A 10,297-nucleotide genomic window follows, 5' to 3' on the forward strand; every position below is an offset into this window, starting at 1 on the left:
TAACAGAGGCCCTGAGTTGAGTCAGGTGTGCTAACAATGGCCCTGCAATAGTCAGGTGTGTTAACAGAGGCCCTGAGTTGAGTCAGGTGTGTTAACAGTGGCCCTACAATAGAGTCAGGTGTGTTAACAGCGTTATAGTCAGGTTTGTTAACAGAGGCCCTGAGTTGGAGTCAAGTTTGTTAACAGAGTTAGAGTCAGGTGTGTTAACAGAGTTAGAGTCAGGTGTGTTAACATAGGCCCTGAGTTGAGTCAGGTGTGCTAACAGTGGCCCTGCAATAGAGTCAGGTGTGTTAACAGAGGCCCTGAGTGGAGTCAGGTGTGTTAACAGTGGCCCTGAGTTGAGTCAGGTGTGTTAACAGTGGCCCTGCAGTAGAGTCAGGTATGTTAACAGAGGCCCTGAGTTGGAGTCAAGTTTGTTAACAGAGTTAGAGTCAGGTGTGTTAACAGAGTTCGAGCCAGGTGTGTTAACCAAGGTGCTGAGTTCGAGTCAGGTGTGTTAACAGAGTTAGAGTCAGGTGTGTTAACAGAATTAGAGTCAGGTGTATTAACAGAGTTAGAGTCAGGTGTGTTAACAGAGTTAGAGTCAGGTGTGTTAACAGAGTTCAAGCCAGGTGTGTTAACCAAGGTGCTGATTTCGAGTCAGGTGTGTTAACAGAGGTGCTGTGTTAGAGTCAGGTGTGTTAACCAAGGTGCTGAGATAGAGTCAGGTGTGTTAACAGAGGTGCTGAGTTGAGTCAGGTGTGTTAACAGAGTTAGAGTCAGGTGTGTTAACAGAGTTAGAGTCAGGTGTGTTAACAGAATTAGAGTCAGGTGTGTTAACAGAGTTAGAGTCAGGTGTGTTAACATAGTTAGGTGTGTTAACAGAGTCCCTGAGTTGAGTCAGGTGTGTTAACAGTGGCCCTACAATAGAGTCAGGTGTGTTAACAGCGTTATAGTCAGGTTTGTTAACAGAGGCCCTGAGTTGGAGTCAAGTTTGTTAACAGAGTTATAGTCAGGTGTGTTAACAGAATTAGAGTCAGGTGTGTTAACAGAGTTAGAGTCAGGTGTGTTAACATAGGCCCTGAGTTGAGTCAGGTGTGCTAACAGTGGCCCTGCAATAGAGTCAGGTGTGTTAACAGAGGCCCTGAGTGGAGTCAGGTGTGTTAACAGTGGCCCTGAGTTGAGTCAGGTGTGTTAACAGTGGCCCTGCAATAGAGTCAGGTATGTTAACAGAGGCCCTGAGTTGGAGTCAAGTTTGTTAACAGAGTTAGAGTCAGGTGTGTTAATAGAGTTAGAGTCAGGTGTGTTAACATAGTTAGAGACAGGTGTGTTAACAGAGTTAGAGTCAGGTGTGTTAATAGAGTTAGAGTCAGGTGTGTTAACAGAGTTCGAGCCAGGTGTGTTAACCAAGGTGCTGAGTTAGAGTCAGGTGTGTTAACAGAGTTAGAGTCAGGTGTGTTAACAGAGTTCGAGCCAGGTGTGTTAACCAAGGTGCTGAGTTAGAGTCAGGTGTGTTAACAGAGTTAGAGTCAGGTGTGTTAACAGAGTTCGAGCCAGGTGTGTTAACCAAGGTGCTGATTTCGAGTCAGGTGTGTTAACAGAGGTGCTGTGTTAGAGTCAGGTGTGTTAACCAAGGTGCTGAGATAGAGTCAGGTGTGTTAACAGAGGTGCTGAGTTAGAGTCAGGTGTGTTAACCAAGGTGCTGAGTTGAGTCAGGTGTGTTAACAGAGTTAGAGTCAGGTGTGTTAACAGAGTTAGAGTCAGGTGTGTTAACAGAATTAGAGTCAGGTGTGTTAACAGATTTAGAGTCAGGTGTGTTAACATAGTTAGGCGTGTTAACAGAGGCCCTGAGTTGAGTCAGGTGTGTTAACAGAGTTAGAGTCATGTGTGTTAACAGAGGTGTGTTAACAGAGTTAGGTGTGTTGTGTTATCAGCGTTAGAGTCAGGTGTATTAACAGAGTTAGAGTCAGGTGTGTTAACAGAGTTCAAGCAAGGTGTGTTAACCAAGGTGCTGAGTTCGAGTCAGGTGTGTTAACAGAGGTGCTGTGTTAGAGTCAGGTGTGTTAACCAAGGTGCTGAGTTGAGTCAGGTGTGTTAACAGAATTAGAGTCAGGTGTGTTAACAGAGTTAGAGTCAGGTGTGTTAACATAGTTAGGTGTGTTAACAGAGGCCCTGAGTTGAGTCAGGTGTGCTAACAATGGCCCTGCAATAGTCAGGTGTGTTAACAGAGGCCCTGAGTTAGAGTCAGGTGTGTTAACAGAGTCCCTGAGTTGAGTCAGGTGTGTTAACAGTGGCCCTACAATAGAGTCAGGTGTGTTAACAGCGTTATAGTCAGGTTTGTTAACAGAGGCCCTGAGTTGGAGTCAAGTTTGTTAACAGAGTTAGAGTCAGGTGTGTTAACAGAATTAGAGTCAGGTGTGTTAACAGAGTTAGAGTTAGGTGTGTTAACATAGGCCCTGAGTTGAGTCAGGTGTGCTAACAGTGGCCCTGCAATAGAGTCAGGTGTGTTAACAGAGGCCCTGAGTGGAGTCAGGTGTGTTAACAGTGGCCCTGAGTTGAGTCAGGTGTGTTAACAGTGGCCCTGCAATAGAGTCAGGTGTGTTAACAGAGGCCCTGAGTTGGAGTCAAGTGAATAGTGAACTACTAGTGGCCAGAGCCCTGTTCCCTATATAGTGAACTACTAGTGACCAGAGCCCTATTCCCTATATAGTGAACTACTAGTGGCCAGAGCCCTGTTCCCTATATAGTGAACTACTAGTGACCAGAGCCCTATTCCCTATATAGTGAACTACTAGAGACCACGGCCCCTTGGGCCTCTCTGAGGAGATTGTTCCTATTAACAGCAGGGCACAGCTGATGATGCTGGAGGAGATGGTTCCTGTTAACAGCTGGGCACAGCTGATGATGCTGGAGGAGATGGTTCCTGTTAACAGCAGGGCACAGCCGATGAGGCTGGAGGAGATGGTTCCTGTTAACAACAGGGCACAGCTGATGATGCTGGAGGAGATGGTTCCTGTTAACAGCAGGGCACAGCCGATGAGGCTGGAGGAGATGGTTCCTGTTAACAACAGGGCACAGCTGATGATGCTGGAGGAGATGGTTCCTGTTAACAGCAGGGCACAGCCGATGAGGCTGGAGGAGATGGTTCCTGTTAACAGCAGGGCACAGCTGATGATGCTGGAGGAGATGGTTCCTGTTAACAGCAGGGCACAGCCGATGATGCTGGAGGAGATGGTTCCTGTTAACAGCAGGGCACAGCCGATGAGGCTGGAGGAGATGGTTCCTGTTAACAGCAGGGCACAGCCGATGATGCTGGAGGAGATGGTTCCTGTTAACAGCAGGGCACAGCCGATTATGCTGGAGGATATGGCTGCCTGAATCGAAGAGTTGTTTTTATTAGTCAATGACTGGAGCAAATGTTTGGTCTGTGGGGACAGGTGAATTTACCAGACCCCCACTAGGTGGCAGTACAGCCCAGCATATATTAATCTCAAGGTTGCCAGGAGAGTTTCATATAGGCAGCCACCAAAATGGCACCCTATTCCCTATGTAGTGAACTACTAGTGACCAGAGCCCTATTCCCTATATAGTGAACTACTAGTGACCAGAGCCCTATTCCCTATATAGTGAACTACTAGTGACCAGAGCCCTATTCCCTATATAGTGATCTACTAGTGACCAAAACCCTGGTGACAGTGTGCATATCCTCCCCTTATGGGATCGTCATGATTGGCTTGACAAGGACTCTAACGACCCAGGCTAAGTTTCAGAGGCATGGTCCTCCAGTCCACATAGATATAGTTCACCCTAGCCAGACACTGATCTAGGATCAGCTTTCCCTCCCCAATCCTAATTTAAACCATTAGATGTGAACTTAACCACAGATCTAGGATCAGCTGATAATCCTCAAACCTGTGTGTGTGTGTTTGATATAATTATTGATCGGTTGAAAACAGCTGTGCATGGTTTCCCTGGTTTCCTCTCTGGTTCCATAATCAATCAACATCCTCAGCCAGCACATGACTGATGACTGAGTGGACGAACTCTACATCCTACATAGTAGACATGACTGATCACTGAGTGGATGAACCCTACACCCTACATAGTAGACATGACTGATCACTGAGGGGACGAACCCTACACCCTACATAGTAGACATGACTGATCACTGAGTGGACGAACCCTACACCCTACATAGTAGACATGACTGATCACTGAGTGGACGGCCCAAATGGAACCCTACACCCTACATAGTAGACATGACTGATGACTGAGTGGACGAACCCTACACCCTATATAGTAGACATGACTGATCACTGAGTGGACGAACCCTACACCCTATATAGTAGACATGACTGATCACTGAGTGGACGAACCCTACACCCTACATAGTAGACATGACTGATCACTGAGTGGACGAACTCTACACCCTACATAGTAGACATGACTGATCACTGAGTGGACGGCCCAAATGGAACCCTACACCCTACATAGTGGACATGACTGATGACTGAGTGGATGAACCCTACACCCTACATAGTAGACATGACTGATCACTGATTGGACGAACCCTACACCCTACATAGTAGACATGACTGATCACTGAGTGGACGAACCCTACACCCTACATAGTAGACATGACTGATCACTGATTGGACGAACCCTACACCCTACATAGTAGACATGACTGATCACTGAGTGGACGAACCCTACACCCTACATAGTAGACATGGCTGATCACTGAGTGGACGAACCCTACACCCTACATAGTAGACATGACTGATCACTGAGTGGACGAACCCTACACCCTACATAGTAGACATGACTGATCACTGAGTGGACGAACCCTACACCCTACATAGTAGACATGACTGATCACTGAGTGGACGAACCCTACACCCTACATAGTAGACATGACTGATCACTGAGTGGACGAACCCTACACCCTACATAGTAGACATGACTGATCACTGAGTGGACGAACCCTACACCCTACATAGTAGACATGACTGATCACTGAGTGGACGAACCCTACACCCTACATAGTAGACATGGCTGATCACTGAGTGGACGAACCCTACACCCTACATAGTAGACATGACTGATCACTGAGTGGACGAACCCTACACCCTACATAGTAGACATGGCTGATCACTGAGTGGACGAACCCTACACCCTACATAGTAGACATGACTGATCACTGAGTGGACGAACCCTACACCCTACATAGTAGACATGGCTGATCACTGAGTGGACGAACCCTACACCCTACATAGTAGACATGACTGATCACTGAGTGGACGAACCCTACACCCTACATAGTAGACATGACTGATCACTGAGTGGACGAACCCTACACCCTACATAGTAGACATGACTGATCACTGAGTGGACGAACCCTACACCCTACATAGTAGACATGACTGATCACTGAGTGGACGAACCCTACACCCTACATAGTAGACATGGCTGATCACTGAGTGGACGAACCCTACACCCTACATAGTAGACATGACTGATCACTGAGTGGACGAACCCTACACCCTACATAGTAGACATGACTGATCACTGAGTGGACGAACCCTACACCCTATATAGTAGACATGACTGATGACTGAGTGGATGAACCCTACACCCTATATAGTAGACATGACTGATGACTGAGTGGACGAACCCTACACCCTATATAGTAGACATGACTGATCACTGAGTGGACGAACCCTACACACTACATAGTAGACATGACTGATCACTGAGTGGATGAACCCTACACCCTATATAGTAGACATGACTGATCACTGAGTGGATGAACCCTACACCCTATATAGTAGACATGACTGATGACTGAGTGGATGAACCCTACACCCTATATAGTAGACATGACTGATGACTGAGTGGATGAACCCTACACCCTATATAGTAGACATGACTGATCACTGAGTGGATGAACCCTACACCCTATATAGTAGACATGACTGATCACTGAGTGGATGAACCCTACACCCTACATAGTAGACATGACTGATCACTGAGTGGATGAACCCTACACCCTACATAGTAGACATGACTGATCACTGAGTGGATGAACCCTACACCCTACATAGTAGACATGACTGAGTGGACGAACCCTACACCCTACATAGTAGACATGACTGAGTGGATGAACCCTACACCCTACATAGTAGACATGACTGAGTGGATGAACCCTACACCCTACATAGTAGACATGACTGAGTGGATGAACCCTACACCCTACATAGTAGACATGACTGAGTGGATGAACCCTACACCCTACATAGTAGACATGACTGAGTGGATGAACCCTACACCCTACATAGTAGACATGACTGAGTGGATGAACCCTACACCCTACATAGTAGACATGACTGAGTGGATGAACCCTACACCCTACATAGTAGACATGACTGAGTGGATGAACCCTACACCCTACATAGTAGACATGACTGAGTGGATGAACCCTACACCCTACATAGTAGACATGACTGAGTGGATGAACCCTACACCCTACATAGTAGACATGACTGAGTGGATGAACCCTACACCCTACATAGTAGACATGACTGAGTGGATGAACCCTACACCCTACATAGTAGACATGACTGAGTGGATGAACCCTACACCCTACATAGTAGACATGACTGAGTGGATGAACCCTACACCCTACATAGTAGACATGACTGAGTGGATGAACCCTACACCCTACATAGTAGACATGACTGAGTGGATGAACCCTACACCCTACATAGTAGACATGACTGAGTGGATGAACCCTACACCCTACATAGTAGACATGACTGAGTGGATGAACCCTACACCCTACATAGTAGACATGACTGAGTGGATGAACCCTACACCCTACATAGTAGACATGACTGAGTGGATGAACCCTACACCCTACATAGTAGACATGACTGATCACTGAGTGGATGAACCCTACACCCTACATAGTAGACATGACTGATCACTGAGTGGATGAACCCTACACCCTACATAGTAGACATGACTGAGTGGATGAACCCTACACCCTACATAGTAGACATGACTGAGTGGATGAACCCTACACCCTACATAGTAGACATGACTGAGTGGATGAACCCTACACCCTACATAGTAGACATGACTGAGTGGATGAACCCTACACCCTACATAGTAGACATGACTGAGTGGATGAACCCTACACCCTACATAGTAGACATGACTGAGTGGATGAACCCTACACCCTACATAGTAGACATGACTGAGTGGATGAACCCTACACCCTACATAGTAGACATGACTGATCACTGAGTGGATGAACCCTACACCCTACATAGTAGACATGACTGATCACTGAGTGGATGAACCCTACACCCTACATAGTAGACATGACTGAGTGGATGAACCCTACACCCTACATAGTAGACATGACTGATCACTGAGTGGATGAACCCTACACCCTACATAGTAGACATGACTGAGTGGATGAACCCTACACCCTACATAGTAGACATGACTGATCACTGAGTGGACGAACCCTACACCCTACATAGTAGACATGACTGATCACTGAGTGGACGAACCCTACACCCTACATAGTAGACATGACTGATCACTGAGTGGACGAACCCTACACCCTACATAGTAGACATGACTGATCACTGAGTGGACGAACCCTACACCCTACATAGTAGACATGACTGATCACTGAGTGGACGAACCCTATACCCTACATAGTAGACATGACTGATCACTGAGTGGACGAACCCTACACCCTACATAGTAGACATGACTGAGTGGATGAACCCTACACCCTACATAGTAGACATGACTGAGTGGATGAACCCTACACCCTACATAGTAGACATGACTGAGTGGACGAACCCTACACCCTACATAGCAGACATGACTGAGTGGATGAACCCTACACCCTACATAGTAGACATGACTGAGTGGATGAACCCTACACCCTACATAGTAGACATGACTGAGTGGATGAACCCTACACCCTACATAGTAGACATGACTGAGTGGATGAACCCTACACCCTACATAGTAGACATGACTGAGTGGATGAACCCTACACCCTACATAGTAGACATGACTGATCACTGAGTGGATGAACCCTACACCCTACATAGTAGACATGACTGATCACTGAGTGGACGAACCCTACACCCTACATAGTAGACATGACTGAGTGGATGAACCCTACACCCTACATAGTAGACATGACTGAGTGGATGAACCCTACACCCTACATAGTAGACATGACTGATCACTGAGTGGATGAACCCTACACCCTACATAGTAGACATGACTGATCACTGAGTGGACGAACCCTACACCCTACATAGTAGACATGACTGATCACTGAGTGGATGAACCCTACACCCTACATAGTAGACATGACTGATCACTGAGTGGATGAACCCTACACCCTACATAGTAGACATGACTGATCACTGAGTGGACGAACCCTACACCCTACATAGTAGACATGACTGATCACTGAGTGGACGAACCCTACACCCTACATAGTAGACATGACTGATCACTGAGTGGACGAACCCTACACCCTACATAGTAGACATGACTGAGTGGATGAACCCTACACCCTACATAGTAGACATGACTGATCACTGAGTGGACGAACCCTACACCCTACATAGTAGACATGACTGATCACTGAGTGGACGAACCCTACACCCTATATAGTAGACATGACTGATCACTGAGTGGACGAACCCTACACCCTACATAGTAGACATGACTGATCACTGAGTGGACGAACCCTACACCCTACATAGTAGACATGGCTGATCACTGAGTGGACGAACCCTACACCCTACATAGTAGACATGGCTGATCACTGAGTGGACGAACCCTACACCCTACATAGTAGACATGACTGATCACTGAGTGGACGAACCCTACACCCTACATAGTAGACATGGCTGATCACTGAGTGGACGAACCCTACACCCTACATAGTAGACATGACTGATCACTGAGTGGACGAACCCTACACCCTACATAGTAGACATGGCTGATCACTGATTGGACGAACCCTACACCCTACATAGTAGACATGACTGATCACTGAGTGGACGAACCCTACACCCTACATAGTAGACATGGCTGATCACTGAGTGGACGAACCCTACACCCTACATAGTAGACATGACTGATCACTGAGTGGACGAACCCTACACCCTACATAGTAGACATGACTGATCACTGAGTGGACGAACCCTACACCCTATATAGTAGACATGACTGAGTGGATGAACCCTACACCCTACATAGTAGACATGACTGATCACTGAGTGGACGAACCCTACACCCTACATAGTAGACATGACTGATCACTGAGTGGACGAACCCTACACCCTACATAGTAGACATGACTGATCACTGAGTGGATGAACCCTACACCCTACATAGTAGACATGACTGAGTGGATGAACCCTACACCCTACATAGTAGACATGACTGAGTGGATGAACCCTACACCCTACATAGTAGACATGACTGAGTGGATGAACCCTACACCCTACATAGTAGACATGACTGAGTGGATGAACCCTACACCCTACATAGTGCACTGGGTCCTGGTCAGAAGTAGTGCACTATAAAGGGCATAGGGTGCCATAATGACAAAGCTTGACCCTCTGGCACACGCCTGATATCTGACTCCGCTGAGTTGACTAGGGAACACACACACACACACACACACACACACACCCCCCCCCCCCCCCACACACACACACACACACACACCTGTCTTATGTTCTGTCTATCAGTGTATAGGATGAACCTTGGCCTTCCAGAACTCCCCTATGTGTGTGTGTGTGTGTGTGTGTGTGTGTGTGTGTGTGTGTGTGTGTGTGTGTGTGTGTGTGTGTGTGTGTGTGTGTGTGTGTGTGTGTGTGTGTGTGTGTGTGTGTGTGTGTGTGTGTGTGTGAGTGTGTGTGTGGGTGAGAGAGAGAGAGAGAGAGAGAGAGAGAGAGAGAGAGAGAGAGAGAGAGAGAATACATTCCTACCACTCCTCTCTGATTATATAACACCTGATACACAGCACCGCACAACAGAGAGGAGGTCTACCCAGGTAACAGAGAGATCTACCCAGGTAACAGAGAGGATACCCAGGTAACAGAGAGACCTACCCAGCTAACAGAGAGACCTACCCAGGCAACAGAGAGGATACCCAGGTAACAGAGAGACCTACCCAGGTAACAGAGATGATACCCAGGTAACAGAGAGACCTACCCAGGTAACAGAGAGACCTACCCAGGCAACAGAGAGACCTACCCAGGTA

The sequence above is a fragment of the Oncorhynchus mykiss genome, chromosome 19 (assembly GCF_057628025.1).
Source record: "Oncorhynchus mykiss isolate SJ-2025 chromosome 19, ASM5762802v1, whole genome shotgun sequence".
Classification (NCBI taxonomy): Eukaryota; Metazoa; Chordata; class Actinopteri; order Salmoniformes; family Salmonidae; genus Oncorhynchus; species Oncorhynchus mykiss.